We start from the raw sequence: 23,662 nt of genomic DNA on the forward strand, positions 1-23,662 counted from the left end.
CGATGAAATGGTTTTCAATCGGATCCAAGGGGAAATTAAGGGTTCCTTATGCCAGATTATGAAGAAAGTGAAAGAGGTCACCCGGGATGGGAGAGCAATTAAGGATTCTCAGATCCAGATATCAGAAGAAAAAAATGAAAATGATCAACTGTTTAAAACAGTGTGTACTTAAACAAATTCTGAGATAAATTTCCAGTTAATTCATTCAACTTTATATAACATTCAAGTTTGTGAAAAACATAAGAAAATAACAAATATGACAAAGAAAATACTTCACTGTAATAGCTTAACACATGAATCCTGTAATGCAATCTCTTTATTACTTGGTCCAGTCTATTGAATTGAAAAATTGGTACAATAACCCTTAGGTTTATGATCAAAATAACTCTACAAATGTATAGCAATCCACCCTCAATACTTCGAATTTTGAAGTATTTATACAAAAATAATTTACAAAATATCCCAAACTGTCTTGGGAATTAATATAGGAGAAAGAAATATCTTCATGCAAGAAGATAGAGACATATGTTTAATTGATGTATGATGTCCCTGTTTATTAGGTTGTGCTGTCTTTATGCTCTAATATTTTCCATTTTATTCTCTGCTTTGCTGTTGGTCTTCACATTGAATGCTCTTTTTACTCTGATCTTTCAACTGATACACTTTTACCTCATACTCTTTCATCTGGCTGGCCTGCCATTATCCTTTTACTGTGCTTTTTGACCCTTACTGTACATTTTTACATTGTCTATTTCTCCAGTAAGTCATTCAATTTCTCCCATGATTCTATATTTGGTAATTGGGTATTCATCATCTTCCTATAAATTTCATCTACCTCCGTGTACTTGGCAAAAGTGGGCTTATTCACAAAAATGTGTTTTACCTCATGCTGGAGGTAAAACAATTTCTCAAAAGTCTGGTATAGGACCTTGCCAATAGGCATCCCTTCATAGATGAAGTATTTACCTGATCTCTGGCCACTTCTCTAATTCTTCTATTGTAGTCTTTCTGTGGAATTAATTTATCATTTATTACTAAGGGATTTGACAAACCCATTTTCCCCAAAAATTCAAATTTAACCATGAATCTATCTATAGATAGTAGCATGGTCTAACACTTATCTTCGAGGTTTAGCATTAAATTTCTTTTGGTGAGCACACTTTTTACTTCTAGTATTGTACCTGTTCTGTCATGTATCTCCAATTTTGGAATTCATACTTGTTTTTGGAGTTGAGGAAGTGAATGATCCTAGTGGCTTCCTTTGGCATGTCTCCTAGTTCTGTTTTCACTCTTTGTATGGCTTCTGTAGCCTGCTTCACTAAGTCAATTTGCTCAAAAATTACTTGGATGGATGGCCAAATATCATTGACAGAGTCAATGATATTGGCCCACAATTGTTCCTTGGCTTGGCCAAGTGGTTCCTTCAAAGTCAATTCCTTCTCCAAGATTTTTATTCTTTCATTCATCCTGGTTGATTTTTTCACTTCTTCTTTGTGCATAATCTGTGCAAGCTTATAGTTAGTCTCTAGACTGGTTACCTTTTCCTTCAGCTTGTTCATTTCTGTGGTGTTAATGGACATATCTTCAATTTCCTTGACCAATCTACTAGCCTCATCACTTGGCTGAGCTGCTGTTGTTGACCCTGTTGCTGATGTAGACGCTGCAGAAGTTGGTAGTGCTGTAGCCATTGGAGCAATAGGAGATAAGGATGTTGCCAATGTTGAAGGTAGTGTTGTAGTAACTATTGGGATAACAGTTGTAGGGGTAGTCTCTAAACTAGATTGTTTTAACTGTATCAAGCTATCTAACTCCTTTTCCATTTCCTTTAGTTGATCATTCAATTGCAGAACCCGGTCCATCATCTCCTCCTGATGTGTCTGGATATCCATGACCTATTTTGTTTCTGGGTTCTCTAAATGAGGAAGTTTCATTTGTTTTTTGAGAGCTGAAATGTCCTCATTCTTATTCTTGATCAATTTCTCAGCAGCCTTGATGTCATTGGGATCATGTCCCAACTCAATTACCAAGTCCTCGAATGAATTGATCTTGTTGTCCTTGGCCTGTGAGGAGGCCTTTTCCAATTTGTTGTAATGTTATCTAATGAACTCTGCAGCTTATGTTCAGCCATGGCCTTTATTCTCAAGGTGGAGCAGATCATCTCTCCTTCCTACTTGTGGAATTCAATCTGGTCAATGGGACGAACATCCTTGGACAACACCTCAAAGTCTGCTTTTTTGTAGTGAGCTGATGTCTTTGACTATTGGATAGTTGGATGCATGAAGGACACCTACATTTTTCCTGTTCCAATGTCAAAAGCTAACATCAACCTGCTTTTATTTGCTGGTGTGTGCTTGAAGTATAGAACATATGTTTCAGCCTTCAACTTCTCATTTCTCAACTTTATCTCCTTGTATCTCTCCTTCATAACCTTTTCTTTATCTGCTGGCCTGGTTAAAGAAGAAACCTCAACACTGAGTTGTCTCTCAATCAGTTGAGTGTTAGATGTTGAGGGCTACAATGTTTCTCCTGAAGCTATTGTACCTTTGCTTCTTTCCACCAATGGATCAGTGTCAGTTATTTCCACTGATTCAATGGCGTCCTCCTTTTTAGTTACAGGATTCATCTTGGGCCTCTTCCTGTAACTGATCTTGAACTGCTCATCTGTCATTTCCGCAACAAAACTAGAACCCTCCTCCCTGTTTCTCTTTGGGTTTCTCTCCTCATTTGTAGGAGTCTATAAAACAGGAGGAATATTCATTAGTTCTCCTAGTTCTGGAACCTACAGGAAAGAACTTTCATCAATCTGTCTTTCTACATTAATCAATGTATTTTCTACATCCACTATTGTATTGTCCATTTCAATTAGAGTGTTTTCCAACCATTCTGATTGGTTGGAAAACCTCTCAATGTTTGGTCTGGGATGATGGATGAAAGGTCCCAACATGACCTTGATCCTCAGTTTATTTATGAATTTATGAGGGTCATGTTAGCTACCTATACCAATAGGTTTCATATTTCATGATTGGCTATGGAAGGTCTAAATATGCTCTGCTTTGATGACTCAAACATCACATATTTCCTACAAAGTTTGATTTGTGACAATAACTTGGTAAGGCCTCAAAGTTTTGATGGATGGTCCAAAAGTCTAATCTGGATCATGCCATGTTTAAATTTTCTGTTGTAGAATAGAGAAAGGAGTCTGTCCAAACTGTTCAATCTTGGCAGACAAGTAGTTCAGGTAGAGAAGAGAAGGTTCCCAACAGCTCAATCTGGGACCTTGGAAGAAATAAGGGTAGAAGTAGATAGAAAAGAATAAAGAAAAAGCCAAAGAAAAGAAAAGGCAAGTAAGGGTTTGCAAGTCCAAGTGCACCCTCCAAGGAGAAACAAAAAAATGCTAGGAAAATAGCTGGGTAAGCAGCTGTGGTTGCAGAAAGGGTATTTTCACCATTGCACATATGTCAAAAGGTGTTTTGCCAAGGCAAAATCTATCAATGGACAAAGTGGTTAATTCCATCAAATTGCAGCAAGGAGCATGACTAACCTCCCTTTTCCCCTTCATTTCATTACTAACATTCCCTTTTCAGCTGAGATTCATGGAGAGAGATCATGGTTTTATGGTGGTTCTTGTTCATTCAGAAGCCACATTTCTTGTCTAAAATCTTTTCATTTTGATCTAGTCTCTAAACTAAATCAATTTCAGATAAACTCAGTGAGATCCCCTTCATTTGCTCCCTTCATTCATACTAACCTCTAATTTTACTATATAGCTCCCCTATCTTACCCTTCCCCTAATAATATTAACACTATGGTGTATAAAGCCCCAAATCTTATAAATACCCCTTCCCTTGGCATTATAGCCATATGTTCTTAAAAAAGAGGAACCAAAATGACCTCTGGTCACTTTGGTGAACCTATCGCATCCCACTCCCCCTTGCTACAGCCCAACTTACCTTTGAAACCCTCATTTGCATTAAGAAAACCTCATAAAAACCCCTTTTCACCCCTAAACCCTCTTTGCAAAAATTACCAAGGTCCAAAACCCCCCTTGGCGTTTATTCCAAGCATCAGCGCGCGGGTTCAATTTAATTGAAATACATTGAAAAACCTTACAAAAACCCATAATCTGAAGTTTTCCGCCCGCGCATATAACCCGAGCACTTTGTTGCTCCGCCCACCGTCGGATCAGATCCTAAGGATCCGACGATCCACAGTGATATCGGAGCAGCCCCCGCAGCGGACCTTTAGCGCCCGAGAACGTGACGTTGCGTCACGTCAGGGCCAGTCCACGCGTCGCACGATGAAGGCTCTCGGAGCAAGGCCTGACACTTCCGGGACCATACCCAAACCGCCCCGAGAGACCGTAGTGGCTAGCCTTAACCATAACCGCTACGGTCCTAACCGCCAACCGTTGTCCAACAGCATATCGCCGCGTCACGTCCGCTTGTCCTTATCTCCGTTATTTGTCCACCTCGCCGTTGACGTGGCTGCCACCGCACCATCCTCCATGGACCAACAACATACCGCCACGTCACCCGATGACGTCAGCTGACGTCACTTGACCTCGACCCACCAATGACGTCATGCTGACGTCATCACTAAAAAAGCGCCAAAATCGTAAAAAGCCCATATTAAGCCAAAAAACGCCTTTTCTTTCCATTTTTTATGCATTTCTCTACTGTTTCCTCTGCATGACCGTTTACGTCCTGAAATCCGCCAACCTGCTCAGTTGACCAAGGCGACCTCCACAGCACCAACCTTGCATGCGTGCACGACCTCTGCTCGTGAATTACCAGGTATTTTCCGTTTTCTATCCTCCATACGCCTGCAGTTGAAAATAAAATTACTCAGAGGGCTAAAGAGACGATAAAAGTCATAATTTCACCGGCCATTTCCCTCTGCATATACCCCATTTGTAATTGTGAAGTCCAAAAACGCCAGCTGAGCCTTGTTGCCTGTATTTTCACTAAAAAAAAAAGGTATTCTCTGCGCATTCCCGAAAGACTTTTGTTTGCTGAATTCACCTGCTGAAGAGGACATAGTGAGACCAGACAGTAGCCCTGTTCCTGATATAAACAGTATTTCAATTGCTGTTGTATAATTTCCTCCTCTGGTACCTGAAACTCAAACTGTTTTTACAAAAATCACTTCTGTTCTGTGCTAATCCTTTGAAGCCGTTCACTTACAGTTGTTGAGCTTAAAGAAAACCATGGACACTCCTATTGCTCTGAATATCAAGCCCCTCAACGCTCCTCACCAGGAATTAGAATGGAAAGCCTTGGGAGATATGGATTATCAAATGCTGGACTGGTTTCTTATGGGCTCCAAATATAATATTCAGATGCTAAATGAGTTGAAAGCCCAGCACCTGAGTGGAGCAGACATCTTGGGGATTTGGGACTCAAACTTGCCCATCTACAACCTCCCCCGGGTAAATCCTATGCCAGAGTTGGTCTACAGCTGCCAGGAATGCTATGACCCAAGCCAAAGAGCTGTCATCAGCCCCACAGGCTCAGTCCTGTTCCATATCACCCCAGAGAGTATAAATGAGATGCTGCACTTCCATACTGCCAAGCAATTGACCCCCCTCCATATTCAGAATTTGATAAAGAAAGGGAGCAAGCTGTCAAGTGACCAACTCATTAAAATCAATCAGCTATTTGTAAAACCAAGCTCTGAATCCGTCAGAACTCCTCCTATTGGATATCAGTACTTGAATGAATTGGGCAGGATGTTAGTGGATTTGATCAGCTATGCCCTAGGATTCAAGGGAATGGAGGATGTGGATGAAAGCATAATGGCAATGCTGTCTCTATTCTCTCCTGGTAAGCCCCCAGCTGTACATTATGATTATGCTACATACATTGCAGATAAAATCCATGACCAGTTTATGAACTTGAAGAGGGAAAGACTATTCAGGTATACCTCATACATATACCACCTATTCTTGTTTTATCAGCCAGCCACCTTCTCTTTTCCTTTGAAGCAACTCAATGCCCAGGGAAATCCAAGGTCAGTTGTGTTCTGGACCTCTGTTTTTCATCATACCTCTGTATCACCTTACACATACTCTGAGTTCATTGACTTATTCGTTTATCCAGCCATGACAGTATTGCATGGTATTCCTCCTCCAAGACTAACTGATGACATGAGGAGAATTCTCCATTTGAATAAATCCTACAGCATTGGTAATTGGTACCTCTACCAAAACCACACAGTCATCAGAATATATGGCTGTGAGTTGAACCCGTTTAGGTTGCCAAGGTATGTCCCCATGAGGCTTTTTGCCTTGGAATATTTCAGACAGTTTGGGAACTCAGACTACCTCCATTTTCAGAGCAAGAACAAGAAGTCACAGTTAAAAGTAAGGAGCCAGCTGGGTCCTTTCCTATACAACAGAAAAGAGGAGGGGTGGAAAGAGGCAAACAATATCCTAGAGGGCCTCAGACTACAAACTAGCTTTGAATGGATACCCTATGACCCCAATCATTTTGTCTCCCTCAGGAGGATAAAATACAAATTGGGTAGCTATGCACACAAGAGACAACCTGATATTGAACAGTATGCCAATGCATTAAGTTGGGAAGAAGGTACCCTAGAAGAGGAAATTACTGATGAAGAGCTACTAGAGAGAGAGGCTAGAAATATTCAAAAGGAAGCTGACTTAGAAACTTGTGGACAGGTTCCCCTCTCATACAAAAAGCAGCTTGGAGCAGCTGCTACATCATCAACAACACAGCAGCAAACTGCCGGGAAAGCACCGCAGACAGCCAGCAAAGATAAAGGGAAGCAGGTGGAGCAGCCACCTCCATTGACAGAAGAGCAAGTGGAGACATTGCTACAGCAGCAAGAAGAGATGGAGCAGCAGGGAGAAGGGCAACAGCGAGAAGAGGTACAATATAATAAACAGCAGCCCTTGCAGCAAGAAAGAGTGATTGATGCTCCAAGTTCCACTGAGCAACAGGCTCAGAAAATAGTGCCTCCTAGGGCAGAAACTACTTTTGATACCTCGGTCCTCCAAACCCCACAAAAGGAGGACTTAACCAGGAAAAGAGATAGAGAGACTCCCCTGACTTCATCCATCAATCAGGGAGAGAAAAGACAAAGATTAAATGACTTTCCAGAGGATGACATAGCAATAAGACAAGCAACGGGCATGGGCCCACCCAGCGGAGAAGTTTCAGCCAGTTCATTCCAGCATGAACATGATAGAGCTATAGGAGGAGAGGTCAGCTCCTCCAGCCAGCACAAAGAAGGACAGGTAAGCATCAAACAGCAATTTATCGACATTAAAAGGAGGAGTGATCCTATTAAAATACAGCTGTACAATCATTTGCTGAACCTGGCTCCCACCAATCAGCAAAGACTCATGTCTGCCTTTGATGTAAGTGAAGGCAAAATGATCATGAGTCACTTCATGCCCACAACTCTGCATCCCCAATCTGCCTCGGATTACCTGAGGACCAACATGGAGGTTCTGGCCAAAGACATACACCCTATGGATAAAATCGAACTACATAAACAAACTGGTGAAATGGTGTATGCCTCCTTGGCAGATGAAACATTGGAAAATTACAAATTGAAAAGCAGCCTTGATAATACAGCCTCTCAGCTGGAATTGGAGAGAGCATCATCACAAGCCAAGGACAACAGAATCAAGTCCTTGGAAGATGTAATCATAGAAATGGGACATGATCCTAAAGATGTTAAAGGTATCCAAGAACTGTTGAAGCTAAGGGATGCAGACATGGCGGCCTTAAGAAAGAAAATCAAGCTCCCAGCTACCATCCATCCGCAAACAGATGAGGTTGCCCAGCAAAGGCTGGAAAAGGATGCCACAGATCTAATGATATCTCTGTACAAGGAGCTGGTTCGGACTCAAGACAAACTAGGAGAATCAGAAGCTGCAAAGGCAGCACTACAGACAGCATTAAAGCAAAAAGAAGAGGGCCAAACCTCCCAGCCTCCTCCTGAAATAATAAATCTTGAGGAAGCCCCTCCAACAACTACTCCTCCTCCTCAACAGACAGGGCCTACAACACCAACTACAGCAACAGCTACACCAACAACAGAGCAGACTCCTAGTCTGGATATGCAGAAGCTGCAAGCCGAAATCCAAGTTCTTGAGGCTCAAATGAAAGAGCTTGATGAAGTCAAAAAATCTTTGACTAAAGTAAATGAAAGATTTGATAAGAGCAAGCAGAGTGAGGCTGCAAAGGAACGAGAAGTAAAAGCTCTAAAGAAGAGGATAACTGAACTTGAAAAGGAGCTCACACTAGAAAAGGTAACAGCAGAGTTAAAAGCAGTCCTCTGGGGTAACATTGGTCGGTCCATCACCAATCAGTGGCAGTATATTGAGACTATGGATGAGCAAATAGTACTCATTACAAAGGCAAACAGGGAAATACACAGAGCTAGAGCAAGCCTTGGCCACATGCCAGATGCTGCCAGCAGAATGATCAATATTTTAAATAACAAAACTAGCTCTCAACTAGCTACCATGGGAATTGCTAACAGGACTGAGACAATCTCAGTAGTTAAAAGAGTCCTGACACTACGAAGCCTAGTTGGGACGCTGGAGAGGAGAACACAGGATATGCAGACCGAAATCAACAAATTCCTGGACAGATTCCTGGCATTACAGAACAGAGGCCTCCCCAGCATATTAAGCAGTGTAGGAAGACTGCTTACCCTGGAAAACTACATCAAAAGGTTTGATGCCCATGCTGCAGCACAAATTGCAAAACAACCCAGTACCTCAGCAGAAACAGGGCCAGCATCAGGCAGAATTTGTATGATAGGGTGGACAACCTGTTTTTTATTATGAATGAAATTGATCACCTGTTTGATGCACCACCAAATTTCTTTAAGTATACAGAAGCAGATGAAACTATGGAGGCAATCATGAAGCACCAATTGCCCACACAGGAAGTCTGGAGGAATTTGACACAGATAATCTTATCAAGCCAGAACCTGTAGCGTTAATTTTCTCCAGTTTATGAGCAGTCATGCACAGGCAGAATTTTGGTGGATAAATCTACAAGGAAAAGACAGATGCTGAGCCAACTCAGCAGGGCTATTTAGTCACCACAGCAGCAATCACAATCACAGGTGGCAGACCCAAAAATACAGCGCACGAGCTATAAAGTCGAGTTCTCCAGCATTTGATCAAAATATCCCAACCGACTCAGCAGCTCCCAAAGGCCAAAATATCTTCTAACAGAACATCAAGACGCCTTTATTTTGTATTCAATGCTGTAATAAATTTCTGATAATAATATCTCAAAAGTTGGTGAGAATATTAAGTCTGAGATAACTTAGAACTCAGATATTTTTGTAAAAATCGTAAGTATATATTCGCCCCGCACATAAGCTTAAGGGGTTGTTGTTATTTTCATTTTGGGAATCTCACTTGCTGTAAAATTCTCAGAGAAATAATACAAAGGGTGAATGGAATTTCCGAAGCTTGGCGTACCTTGATGCATTGTGATGAATGGTGAATGTTGCAGGATTCCAAAGTGTTTCATAAAACAATAAGTCTTTCTTAAATCTCTGTATTACATGTTTTTTGAGTCTTTTGTTCTCTTTTATTGTTTAAATGTTTTACACTTAATAGCAAAGTAGAAGAATAGTTCCAGGATTTAATCACTGATTACCCTGAACTCAATCTAAGCTATTATCCATGTTTTCTTCAGATACAGTGAATGAAGTGTAATTCTTAATTGCTGCACTTTAAAACTATATCTTTTGCAGTGATAGACATTCCCAGGGATTCAAGTTTGCTCCTGAGACATCTATCCGTTTCTCATACCTAGTTTGGTGGAAATACTTAAGTACTTTAGTGAAAATTCTTAAATGCTTTCACTGGTTTTTTCACCTGTTCATGTTATAAATCAAAAATTTTGTTGTATGAAGTATCCAAATGGCCCTGTAAGTTTCACCAATTCACCTCAAGGTTTCTAGACACCTGCAGCCATAGACTCCATTGCCCAATGATATTTGACTCTTTGAACACTACATCACAAGACCTGAAAGAAACTCTTCAACCAAAACATAAACAAAACCTGTGCATAATACCTAGCCTAAAACACTATCATAACAGATACAAATCATAAAGAGAGAGCCCTCTCTGATCACAGTTTGGCTAGAAACAGTGATCCAAAGATTGGTTAGTGGTTACCCCGGCCGTATTCCCTTGGGAGTCATAGGGAACAACCTGGGTGTTAACAGGTCATATTGCCACATAAAGCTATTTTTGAACTTCATTTGTTGTATAATCTTATCTGCCTCTGTTCCATCTTCCCTGGTGTTACAAATTAAGGGGCCAAATTGATTTTTCATTTTAAATTGGGTTTTCTTCCTAGCTGCTAGGAAGTTGACTTCATTAGAATTGATAATCTACCTAAAATATTCTAGTGAAAATATCCTCATGGGGAGGTATTTGGGCAGTTTGTAAGGGGCAAGTTGGCATCCATAAATTCTTATCTCTATGTGGTTTTGGTACAGATACCAGTCTCCCACCTTACTGTTCTTGGCCAACTGTAACACCCTTTTGATCTCTTGGCTGATTCTAGGCTAAGGGCTACTAGTTAGCATATTCATGACTAGATGGACAAATGAATCAGTGAAGTCCTTATAATTGAATGTAGTGGAATACGTTTGGGTCAAGGGTGTCCAATAAATCACTGATCTTTGATTTCCATTGGTATCCAACTTCTAGACGCTGACAGGGAATTTGTCTGATTGATAATACAAGAACATATGAAATAATATAGAAGAGTACTTGAAGACTCTTTCAGTAGGTAATCTGTTGAATTGTTCATGCATCCTATCTGCAATGAACTGAGCATAGTTGTAGATAACAGCAGGAGGTTTGCCTGGGCTAAATATGGAAAGGAATGCCATCACAACCTCATCCGCATTCTCATCTGCGGTGTATCCTAAAATGAAAGAGAGCATGGTAATAATATGTCTTCCTCTCTCAGAAAAAATGGTGGCAGCATAAGGGGGACTATCTGTGGGAGTATGACATTCCTAAATGATGAAAGTTTCGAAATTTTGGGCTATTATGGGTAGGTCTAACTTGGTTTAAAGGTCTAGCAATTCTCCAATAGACAGTGGGATCTCATTAGGGCTTGGTTGGACCTGCAACATTTGGTTAATGGATTCTGCAGTGATGGTAAACAATACTTGCTGGTTAGGGGTGACAACGGATCTTTGGCTAGGAATGTAGCAAGCATGATAGAAGTGGATAATGTTTGGGGATGGATGTACTTTTGGAAACAAATATTTAGGCAAATTAGACTCCCAAAGGTGGATGTCATCGTTCTAGTTTAAGAATTTGTCCTTACTCAAGAAGTGGAGATTTAGAAGGTAGGGAGGGGAGGTTGTTTCCTTTATTTGGAAATCTCTATCTGCGATTTGCAAGGTGGTTGATGTCTAGGTGAGGGGTTTGCAGAGATCTCACGTCCAAAGAGGTTTTGGAATCCATAATTGGGTTTACAGATATGAATTAGGCTTTGAGGGGTTTTAGGAGTGAGTCTTGGAAGCTCTAGTAGAGTGGGTGGGTAATTACAGTCTGCACAAGGTTTGGGGTGTATAATAGGTTTCTTTTCAATTCAGCCAAGTTTCTTTAATTAGTTCAATTAATTAAGCTTTCAATTTAAATGGTGTGTTTTCAAATTGAAGAGATGTTATGGTTTTTCCCAAGAATACCTAGAAATCGATGGTTTGGCTTGCAAACTGGGTTCAGTGGTGAATGCAAAGGGTACAGTGGCTTCAATTGTCAACTGTTTGCTTCAATTAGGTGTCTAAAGCTTCTTCAGGTAGCAAACAGTGGTCAATTTGGTCGTAGAGGTCTCAGGGTGTCGCAATGGCTAACTAGCAGCTGCAGTTAAAAATGAGCGAAAAGAGTGAATTGGAGCTTTTCCGGGCTTTTAACAGGTAATGGTCACATTTTGGCATGGAAATTATGAATGAATAGTGGGCAGTTTTTGGCTTTGGTAAGGAGGTGGCTTTCTGGGCCATTTCACCACTTTTGGAGGGTAGACAACATTTTTTGCGAGCACACGATCTCACCTGGTACCGCCACGTAGCGGAACAGGGCCCAGTCAAAACCGCGAATCTCGCGTGCTCTCATGCTGTTATCGGCCGAATAATGAAATCGCGTGATATGGATGCGTAGAAGGAATTGTGAAATGGATTTGCGGGGCCCGGGGTTTAATTACACATAAATGTAATTAATTAACTAATCAGATCTGGATTTTTAACATAAGTAGTGGGTTAATAAAGTGGGACCTGGGTTATGTGGTAGGGTTTTTTAACCGCACCAAGGGTTGGTGGGTTAAAAGAGGTTTTTCGGGGAAATATGAAATGGGGTGGTTAATTATATAAAGCAGGGGCATAAAAACTTAGAACAAAGGGGTTTTTGTGGGTTTTGAACGGAAATAGGGAAATTAATAACGGGGGAATGTAATATTTGCAATGTGGAATGGGTTTCACACTAGGGGAAAGGGGTTTTGGTTAGGGGGATTATTTTTTAAAGGGAATTACTATGGAAATGTGTGAAACCAAGGGGTAAGGGTCAAAATGAGAGCAAAAAGGGGATTTATAAGTGATGAAGAGATAATGGGGAATTTAGAAAATAAGCATGTGGAGTATAGTGAAATGAGGGGAAATTAATAAACAAGCTTGTGAATATCTTTTCTTTCTCACAAATCCTCCTACACATGAAACATATGATTAAGCATGATAAATGTGCTTTTGACTCAGCAACCTTGTGCATTTGCAACCTTTCTTCTACCTACCATTTATTTATCCTAACATTTTTTCTTCATTTTATTGGGTGCATTTGAGCTTGCTGACCCTTTATTTCCTTTTCTTTTGACAAGCAAACTATCTAATTCTAACCTTATAACTACCATTGGCTCAGATTAAATTGATGAGCTCAATTTTATTCTCTACCTAACTATTGATCTACCAAGGTTAAACGGTTTGGCTAGATACTTATTCTCTATCTATCAACATAAAATTTAAAGCATGAATAAGTCAAGATTAAGCTATTTGACCAACATGGATTTTGAAATTTTAGACAGGCTGCACCACAACCTTATTTTACAAAGTAAAGTAAAAAGTAATGGCACTTGAATTTGCACATTTTCATGATCTTTTTTATTTCTTTTTGGGATTCATATTTTTCACTTTTTTTAACTTTTTATTTCTTTTTGTCCTTTAAATATTCTTTGAGGACATACCCTCTTTACATTTCTTTATTTTTAATATGGAAAACATTTTGCAGAAAGCAAAAGTATGTACAATATTACAAGACTAACCATAGCCAATTCAAAATTATGAATCCTATTATTATAGGACGCGAACAGTGGCTCGACATGGGGATTGCATTTCCTGGTGAAATGTCAAGAACTTTAAGATCAGTAGCCTTTGAAACTGTGACTAAAGTTAACTTGTAAATTGCTCTTCTATGATTCTTCTTTATTCATACTTATGATGGTGAACCCTTCAAAGCTCAAGGCCTTCTCTCTGGGCTTCAACTTCAAAGGATTACCATCCAATCCAATCTAAACTCTGCGATGTTATATACAATGATTAAAGTAAAGTGAACTACTGTTAATTTGTGGATAAGTAATGCTTCAACATTCTCCCATTGACAAGTCCTCCTAGTAGATCTGTTCCATCTAACTCTCTCAAGAAAAATGCATTGTTACCTCTATAACCATAAATGACATAAGGGCCTTGCCACAGGAAACGAAATTTGTCATGTTTGCCCTTATATTCTCTTCTAGAATCCCATTTATGTACTTTTTCACCTATTAGAAATCATCAGCTTTGGTCTTTTTGTCAAAAATCTTTTTGATTTTATTCCGAATTACATGTGATTTAACATAGACTTCTTCTCTAGTTTGTTGCAAGTGTACTGTCTAATTTATCCTCCTTTGGATATCATTCCGTTCTATCTACAACTCTTGTATGATCTTCATCACTAACACTCCTAAAGAGGATGGAAAAACAATATCCATTTCATATACTAACTGATAAGGAGATGTACCAGTGGACATTTTGGTAGTTAGTCTGTCTACCCATAAGGCATTGACCAACTTTTTGTTCCATGTCTTCTTGTTGTCTTCTAGTAGTTTCTTAATGATATTGACAAGGCTTTTGTTTAAGGATTCTGCAAGTCCATTACCTTGAGGGTAATAGGCAGTGGAATGGCCAAGGGTAATTTGATATCTGCTACAAAAGTCTACCATTTTCTTAGATTTGAAAGTAGTTGGATTATCAGTAATGAGCTTTTGGGGGCATCCAAATCTTGATAGGATATTGTTTTCAAGGAATGAGATAATGACAGAGTCTATTGCTTGTCTAGAAGGGATGGCTTCTATCCATTTGGTGAAGTAATCAGTGGTTTCTTGGAATTATGATGCAGGTGTTGTACTTGATGGCAACCCACTTGTAGCAGAACAACTCAGTTATATATAACTAGATGAATCTATAAAAGAGACAGATGTGATAAAATACATGGGATGCAGGGAAGCTCAAAGGAATCAGTTCAGATGTAATGTACAATGACAACTCATTAAGATGATAGTTCTCAGTATGGAAAGTTAGCTTTTCCATCAAGTCCAAAGGGGGAGATTGTTGGCATTATGATACAGGTGTTTTCCTTGATGGCAACTTACTAAGATGACAGATCTCAGTTCAAGAATGAAGAAAAAAGAGATATACGCAGGTTCCCCTTGATAAAGTCGTGTATACACACGGGTTAATGGACCAAAAGGTGCATATACGTATACATGTACTTTCATGCAAGGAAAGGCATGTACATTTGATTTTGGTCTGTGGTATTTGGACCATGGTATTGTGATCCATGGTATTGATCCAAAGTATCTTGTCTGATGTGTTGACCCTAGGTATTTGGTCTAAGGTATTGGTTCTAAGTGGTTTTGGACCATGGTATTGAGTAAGGCCTACGATTATAAAAGGAGGAGAAGATCACTAGGCAAAGGACTTAGAAAGCCTTGAAAATCTTATGAAGTATGAGATCCAGTATGCAGGTTATGGGTTCATGATGCTTTGCTTGATCTGAGCCAAGGAGGAATCTCAACAGTTGATGGAGAAAAAGATCTAAGGATAGATCGGGATCTAATGGCTTGGAATAAATCATCTCTATACGGTTTGATCATGCTTATTCTAGATCTGTGTACTGATGCGTGTAATGTTATGTAAATATTATAATCTGGGTATAACTCAAGTTTCCAATAGCTGCAAACCATGAATGAATATTTACAGATGTATATGATGGTTGAATTTGATAAAAGTGCGTACATATGCAAGTTAGATACATCTGAATAGTGTATACCATATAAACTATGATGTTTGAAGTTACAGGTGGTTCTGGTTTTTGATGCAAAGTCTGAGTTCTGGTGACTATTTACTGGTGTCAGTATTTTGCATATTCAGATTGGTTGATTGGGTTTAGCTTTAGTGTTGATGGATGAGATATAACAATGGATCGGGATTATAATGACTTATCTTTGTATGATCTGATGGACTAGATCTGGTTGCTAATACATGTATTATCCTTGTATATGTAATTATTTGGGTATGTTTGAAGTCAGGAAGTGCAGCGAAGTTATAAGTAAGTATTTGATAATATATATGCTGGTTTTCTTTGGTGAAGTTGCATATACACGCTGGTTTGGTTCTTCCAAGTAACATATGCACCCTGATGTATGACTTCTGATGGTACAGTTGGGTCTCAATATTGTTGCAGAGTTCTGTGTTTTTCTCTATGTTCTGGTGACTGCATTTTATTGTCAGGGTTTCAGTGATTCAGTGTTTGGTGATTCAGTGATGATTGATTTGGTGCTTCAATGATATTGATGGGTCTAGTACCAAAATTGGATGAAACGTGACCTTCAGATTATGGTGTTGTGCTTCAGGAGTATCCAGTATGAAAATTTATGAAACGTGGTCCCTGAAGGAAGAGAGAAGATCATAGTCTTCTGTAGGCCAATGCCTACGTACAGGTAAGCATATTGGCCAGTACAAGAGCCAGGGGTTTGTATCTCCCTTCAAGTAGCAGCTGGAAAACGAGTGAAGGTACGTGCTAGTAAACGGATCGGCTAGTACAAGAGCTAAGAGGGTTGTAGCTCCCTTCCAAGAGAAGCTGGAGAATGAGAGGAGGTTATAGCCTTCTGCGGGTAGAAGCCTCCATACTGGTATAAGACTACTCCAGTATAGAAATATTGTAAAAAGAAGTTTCTTATTAAAAGAAGATAGAGACGAATTGCAGCAAGTGGTTTTCACCCACATTGGGTTTCCACCTTACATCATGGTGTTCATGTGTGCTTCTTGTGTGTGATGATCTGTTCTATTTTACTGCACCTGTTTACTATTCATATGGTTAATGAAGTTCTGATGCACTAATTAAAGATCAACATTTAATGGATTAACTGAATCATAAGTTTACTGGATATACGCTAGCTGCGTTAGACACAATTGCGTGTACACACGGGTTCCCTTAACTGAAGTAACGTATATGAATCTAAGTATGGAAATGAAAAAGTGTTTGATTTGATAATACTAATTCACCCCCCCCCCCCCTCTCAGTATTATTTCCATCATGGTTGTCAAAATCCATTTATGATGAGCTGAGGAGGCTAGGTGAATTTCTACAATGCAGTCTAAACCCCATTGTTGAAATGACACTTTTGTGGATATGGGTTTGACAGGTAAAGGTAAGAGCTTCATTTTACCCTCAAATATCTAGCACTTATGATAGGAGGTCACATGTTTCTTGAAATCTGCAAAAATATTGGGCTAGTAAAAACTAGCCCTTAGAATCTTGTTAGTAGTTGTTTTCTAATACAAGTGTCCTCCACAATCTCCTGCATGAAATTCTTGCATAATTTTATCAGCTTCATCTTTTAGTAAACAATTTAATAGAATGCCACCATTATCTTTCCAAAATAAAGCATTATTTATGATACAATATCTCATTGATTTAATTTTCAAAAATCTAGCTTTAGTTCTAGATCAACCAGGAGGAGCTTGTAAGTTTACTAAGACAAATATGATATCTGCATACCAAGGTGAACATGTAAAAGGTTCACTAATATGTGGAGTCACCATCTCTGTTTGATCATCTAGGGCACCAATGAAATTTATATCTAAGGCCTGACAGTTCGATTCAACCATGAGTTTAGCTAAACCTTGGCCTTTGATAAGTTTTGTAGGCTTTATTTCTATGTCATATTCCAAAATAGTGGCAATCCATTTGCCTCTCTTTCCTTGAGGCCCATTTTGTGTCAAAATATCCTTTACTATTGAAATTGGAACATATGCAATGATGTGTGAATACAAGATGTATACTCTGAAATCTTTAATAGCTTTCACTAAAGCTAATGCTTGTTTTTCCATTATGTTGTACTTTAGTGTTGCATCTCTTAAAGATTTACTGAAAAATGCAATGGGTTGTTCATATCCTTGATCATTCTTTTGCAACAAGACTGTTGCAATAGTATGTTCTGAAGCAAAAGAAAAAATTATAAAATATTTTTGGAAGTCAGGACTTATGAGGACTGGAGTTTTGGTAAGGGCTTATTTGATGGCCTCAAAAGACTGTTTAGCTTCCACTATCCATTTAAGTGTTGAATCTTTTCTTAACATGTTATTTAGTTCTCTAATTAATTCTACTAGGTTTGAAATGAATCTCCTAAGAAAATTTATTTTGCCTAGAAATGACTGTAATTATTTGATCTTTCTAGGATGGGTGATGGTCAAGATTGCCTCTATTCTAGTAGGATATATTCTAATTCCGTCTTTGGATATTATATGTCCCAAGAGTTTACCTTCTTCTAGACAAAAGAGTGTCTTTTTAGGATTAAATGAAATATCAAATTTTCTGCATTTAATGAAAACTCTTTTCAGGTGATCTAGATGTTCATTATCATATTTGGAAAAGACGGTGATGTCATCTTGGTAAAAAACTAGGAAGTCATGGATTTATTTGGCAAAATATATATCCATAGCTCTTTGAAATTTTTCTCTTGCATTCATTAATCCATAAGGCATTTTCAAATACATGAAAGTACCCCAAGGAGTAGTAAGTGCAGTCTTTGCTTGGTCCTCTAATTCAGCTAAGATTTGGTTGTATCCAGAAAAGCCATCAAGCAATGAAATTATGGATGAACCTACTACCCTCTGAAGAATATGGTCCATCCTTGAGAGAGGATAGTTGTCTTTTAACGAGACTTTGTTCAAGTTTCTGAAATAAACACATAGTCTGATTTCTCTTGTTTTCTTCCTAGTAGTGAATAAGTTTGAGACCCAATCTGAACATCTAATGGGAGCTATGGTTTGGGCATCGTACATATTTTTGACTTCCTTTTCAATAGATGGCATAAGAACTGGATTAATTCTCCTAAGTTTATGTTTAAAAGGTTTATGATCTTCTTTGATAGATATCTTGTGTTGAATTATGCTAGTGTCATAAGACTTTAGGTCTTCATAACTCTAGGCAAAGACATCTTGAAACTCTTTGAACAGACTTATATATTTAGCCTTTTCATTTGGAGGTAAGGCTTTTGATATTTTAATGAGCTTAGGTTTTTCTTCAGTTCCTATGTTACATTCTTCTATATCTGCTCTTAAAGGCTCCATTTTTGGTTTCCTAGCTACATCATTTGAATCAAACAAATCTTCTAAGGTGACTAATCCCTTAGGCAAAAAGTATTTTTAAGGTTTAAAATTTCAGGATCATCATTCATTATTTCTTCTATTTCTGCATTTCTAAGTTATCTATTTCTAATTTAGTGAAATTAGTGGGTTTACCTATATCTAAAATATTTACATCTATCCCACTATCTATGTCATTGTCTACTGTACAATTTGTATCTATATTACAATTTTGAAACTCACCTTCAGCATTAATGAAATCATAAATTTGAGAATCTTGTGAGAAAATCTGCCAATATTTCAAGTTGTCAGGTATGACAGGTTTATGTCTCACTTTTACAGTGTACTGGTGGTTGGGCTGAAAAGGCAATTTGTAGGTACTAGAAAAAGTGTCTAGATTGTGGCCTTACATATTCCATTTTCTAGGAATGCAACAAAGTCTGTTTCCAGAAGGTCTTTAATCAAATCTAGGTCAGTCTCTCTATATTGGCTCAGTTTGGGATTATTTATAGAGTATTCACCTTTGATTAATTTAATAATCAATTCTGAGTCTCCCATAATAGAAACTCTCTTGGCTCCAAGTTTTCTAACCATTTGTAGTCCTAAGATTAGACCTTCATATTCTGCCATGTTATTTGTGCATTTAAAGTTTAACCTAAATGCATGACCTTTAGAATGATTATTTTCCATGTTGTGAATCCACACTCCTACACCTGCGCCTAGTATACTCATAGATCCATCAAAATCCAAATTCCATAGAGAGTTATGAAAAATGTTTTCACTATCAAGTGTTTTGTATTTTTCTTCTACAACTATGATTTCCTTTTTGTCATGGTCTGAATCATACAAGATGAAAGAGCCCATATTAGAATGCATGGAGTATATAGAGAAATTATGTGGTTTTTTTTCACTACTCACCATGTATTTCATCAAGGTATCTCTATAAAGTTTTCTTTGTTGACCAAAAACAGAGATGGTGGCATATGACATATCTAATTGTAAAGATCCTTGAAATTTCCCCCCCATGATCGAGATAACAGCATTCCATACTTGGGTGGGATGTCAGCAACTATTATATCGATGACAATACTCTTTGCTGGGCACTGGACTAGAGTTATACACAAATCCTTGATCAGGCCAAGGCATTTAACTTGGCTAGAGTCAAAGGAAAACGGGTTCTTATATGCTCTAGTGATATCTAAGTTTAGACTCTCCATGATTGCTTTTTCCATTAAGTTATGGGATGCCCCTGAGTCTAGCATATCATTATGTAATATCTTATCATGAATATTCAAGCTAATGTAGAAAGGAGGGATACCCCCTTGTTGGTGGGTGTCATTTACTTTAGGACCAAACAATAACTCAGGTTGATCACCATACAGATTCACATCATCCTCTCCTTCACCTTTATTTAATGTTTCAGTGATTTGTGATCTATAGGATTCATTTTTCACTAGCTCAGTCAAAGGAACTAATATTTTCAATTTTGTTGTACCTCAGTTTTAATGTTGAAAGGTGTTGTGGGGAAAAGTATCCGACTCGGATGACCCTATCCCTACTCTAAAGGTGACAGTCTTTAGCAACAACTGAAAGTAAAGCTTTAATGTTTTCCTTTATGACAGTACAGAGAGAAGGAAGAAAAGATTAACCAACCGGTGTCTTTCGCTTTTGTCGATCCTTATCCTCTCTCTTTGTCTCTTGTTCCCAGCTCCTTGCTCCCTTTGCCGGTCTAGCTACACACAGATCCTGCACAACAGAGAGAAGAAAACTACAAGATACATGTACTCATAACTGATGCATGGATTAGAGTGAATCAAATATACAAGTAAATACAATACATCAATGCAATACAAGTATATAGGAGAACATTCAAAGCTTTACTGATAAAAGTAACAGGGTTCTGAGAAGGTTACAACCATCAATGGCTCCAATCCAGCAGCACCTCCCCAGCAGCAAGAAGTCTCCTCTTCACCTCTGGAAAAACAATCACCCAATAGCTCTAACTATAAACCAACAGCACTTCCTTACTTTGCACAAAATTCCAGCCTCCTTAGACCTCATAGAAGAGCTCTATATATAGGAAAGAAGAAGAAAGGATGAGTCAGCTTGAGACTGACATAAAGCTGCCTTGTGTCCTCTCCCTCTTCAGTTAAACTTCAGTTCTTGAGTCCACTTGGAGATCCTTGCTTACACATGGAGATCAAGTACCTCTTACTCATCACAGGGCGAATCCCTTGAACCAAGTGTCAGTTTGGAAGCTTCCTGGGCAATTGACACCTTGCAGAATGACTGTGCCACTTGGCCAATCTCACCCAGCGCAGGTAGCCTTCATTAAATTTGACTTTCAGCGCAGGTACAAGGAGGAGCAGTTGCATTCCAGCGCAGATGCTCAGTGGAGCAGCTGACATGATCCAAAAATAGCCTGTTTTTGAGTGTTTTCAGGTGGAGAACTGATGGGAAGTGCTGTGGTTTGCTGACCTTGTTCTTCTAGGGGTAAGAACAACATGTTTAGGGACTGAGGATCCCTGTAATTATTGACATTTCATGCTCCATGCTGCGAGGCACAAAAATGTCTATAACAGTTGCCCCCTAAAGTATGAGGCCGTTTATCGGGTGAAATGCTTTATCTAGAGGGTCCGAAGTTCATTCCAGTGCTGAGGAGGCGCCCTGTAATACAATACAATACAATACATTATTTTTCATTCTGTTTTCATGATCTAGCTGAGGCGGGCATTCCCATGCTCAGCTTTATAAATACATTTTGGTACATAGAACAGACGATCGTCTGATGGTAGACTGATAATTCTCTGCTGAAATTATCATCCTTTGAGTAGGATGATCATCTGCTGCAATGATGTACATGACAAATGCTTTTATATTTCCTGAATATGTATCGCAGCCCGGATGGATGAAACTAGATCCGGGGTCTTCAAACTCGTTCGATCTTCACTCTAAGTACAAGTCGATCCATGTGAGAATTTCGCTGAAGTCGAACATGGAAAGACATCGCTTGATTACCGGTCAATGATGAAAAACCGTTAACAAGCGCGAGAGGAATCACCGATAATGATAATGACCCTCAAGGTACTGCAGTACAATTCACGTGGCGTGAATAAAGGACTTGGCGTCGAACGCCACGCAAAATCTTCTAGTCGAAGGTCATTGATGTATACCTGTCGCCGGAAGTGAGAAACTTGCCATTGAGGCATGCAAGCTTCAAAGTACTGATGGGGTTGTTCCTAGATCAACTTCTTGGATAATGGGCTGAAGTCGACAAGAAGCGATCCGTCAAAGGAGGGCCTTAATGAATCCCACATCAATGACACGGAACGGAGCTAATGATTTTAGTGGAGGTGAAAACAAACTGTGATATATGATTCAGGGTGGCGATCATGAATGGATGAAGGATAATGTATGGCAGTGGATGGGACACGGTTGACACTTTCAGAATGACCCCTCTTGAACATATAACGACACTGATGCGATGGATTGGTAGCATTACCCCAAAAGTGGATGGTTTGGCGAGGACCATGGTGATGAGACGGTGAATGAAACAACCCAACCCGATGTGGTACGGAGGAAAAGTGTCATGTTCAAGAGCGACTTGCTACCATTAAACTTTGATGTTCTCCAATTTTTCCCCAGTCATTTCTGACCAGTACCTCTTTATTTTTGTCAAGCTTGAGGAGGATAACATATGCTTGTTCTATAACCTGCCCTTCGGGCAAGCCCATCGCTATGATTTAACGAGCTTAGCGATAGGGAAACTCGTTCTTGTCTAAAGACAAGTTTGTCGCTATTTAATCATTTTAACGAGTCTAACGACAAAGAAAACTCGGTCCTTTTCATCTTTAGAGAGTCTGAAAAGGTATAGAAAGTTAACTCCATAATTCCTTTTTCGTCATCTAATCCCTTAAGTCCGAAAAAGAATAAAACAATACAGAAGGGATGAGTTTTCGATTGCTTTAACGAGCCGAACAAAACAAGCGCTCGATCTTTTTGTGCAATAATCCCTCAGGTCCAAAAAGATTAAAATCTAGAGGAGGGATAACGTTCCGGTCGTTTAACGAGCTGGAAGGCCAAAACTCGGCAAACTTTTCATATTTTATGAGTCAGTGAAAAGAGCTCAAAGAAGACTCGTCTTTTGAGGAACGAGTGATAAACAGGGATAGCTACAGATTCCAGGTACAGGTTGGAATTTTCCAATCACGGCAGTGTCACAAGGATGGCTAGGTGAAATCACTCTTCGCAGCTGTTTCTCAAAAGAGGTAAACACACAAATGGAGGTGAATGATCGGCCAAATGAATAGTGGAGGTGACGGTGCACAAACACGACCAAGGCTTTTATGGCTGATGAATTTACGATCACAAAAGGTTATTTACCGGTTCATTTTTTCTGAATGAGCTTGAACTCTGAAGGGAAGCCTACTCATAAACTTATGTTTATTTTTTAACGAGCATGAACTATGTGCTAAAACTGCTCGGATCTTGCGTTTATTTTTTAACGAGCATGAACTATGTGCTAAAACTGCTCGATATACCAGTCATAATAAGAACGCCTCCTGTGAGATAGCTATTTTTTAAGGAGCTTTATCTCACGAAGCTGTGCTCCAATTTTGGCAAATTTTTACCTTTGCCCCACAGGCTTTCTTCATGCAAGGTCGGAATCGGCTAATCCTACGAGTTTAAAGGGTTAGACCTACAGGTTTAAAGGGAGGACCTAAAAATTTAAAAAATAAATAGTCGTCCCTCGCTCACAATCCAAAAGTTTGCATGCCCCCAGGTATAAAGTATAATTTCGAGATACCGCCATCTCTTACTTATTATCCGAAGAGGGTTCTATTTGCTGCCGCAAATCAATCTCTTTCTTCGGCGATGTCTATCATTGGGTTTACTCAAAGATGGTTACCCCTTGTCACAACAATATAGTCTCCTTCTTTGGAGGCTGCCCCTACTTATCCTTCAAAAC

This window comes from Pinus tabuliformis, chromosome X (genome assembly GCF_031772625.1).
Source record: "Pinus tabuliformis cultivar Carrire ecotype Pingquan chromosome X, CPIR1, whole genome shotgun sequence".
NCBI classification, from domain to species: Eukaryota; Viridiplantae; Streptophyta; class Pinopsida; order Pinales; family Pinaceae; genus Pinus; species Pinus tabuliformis.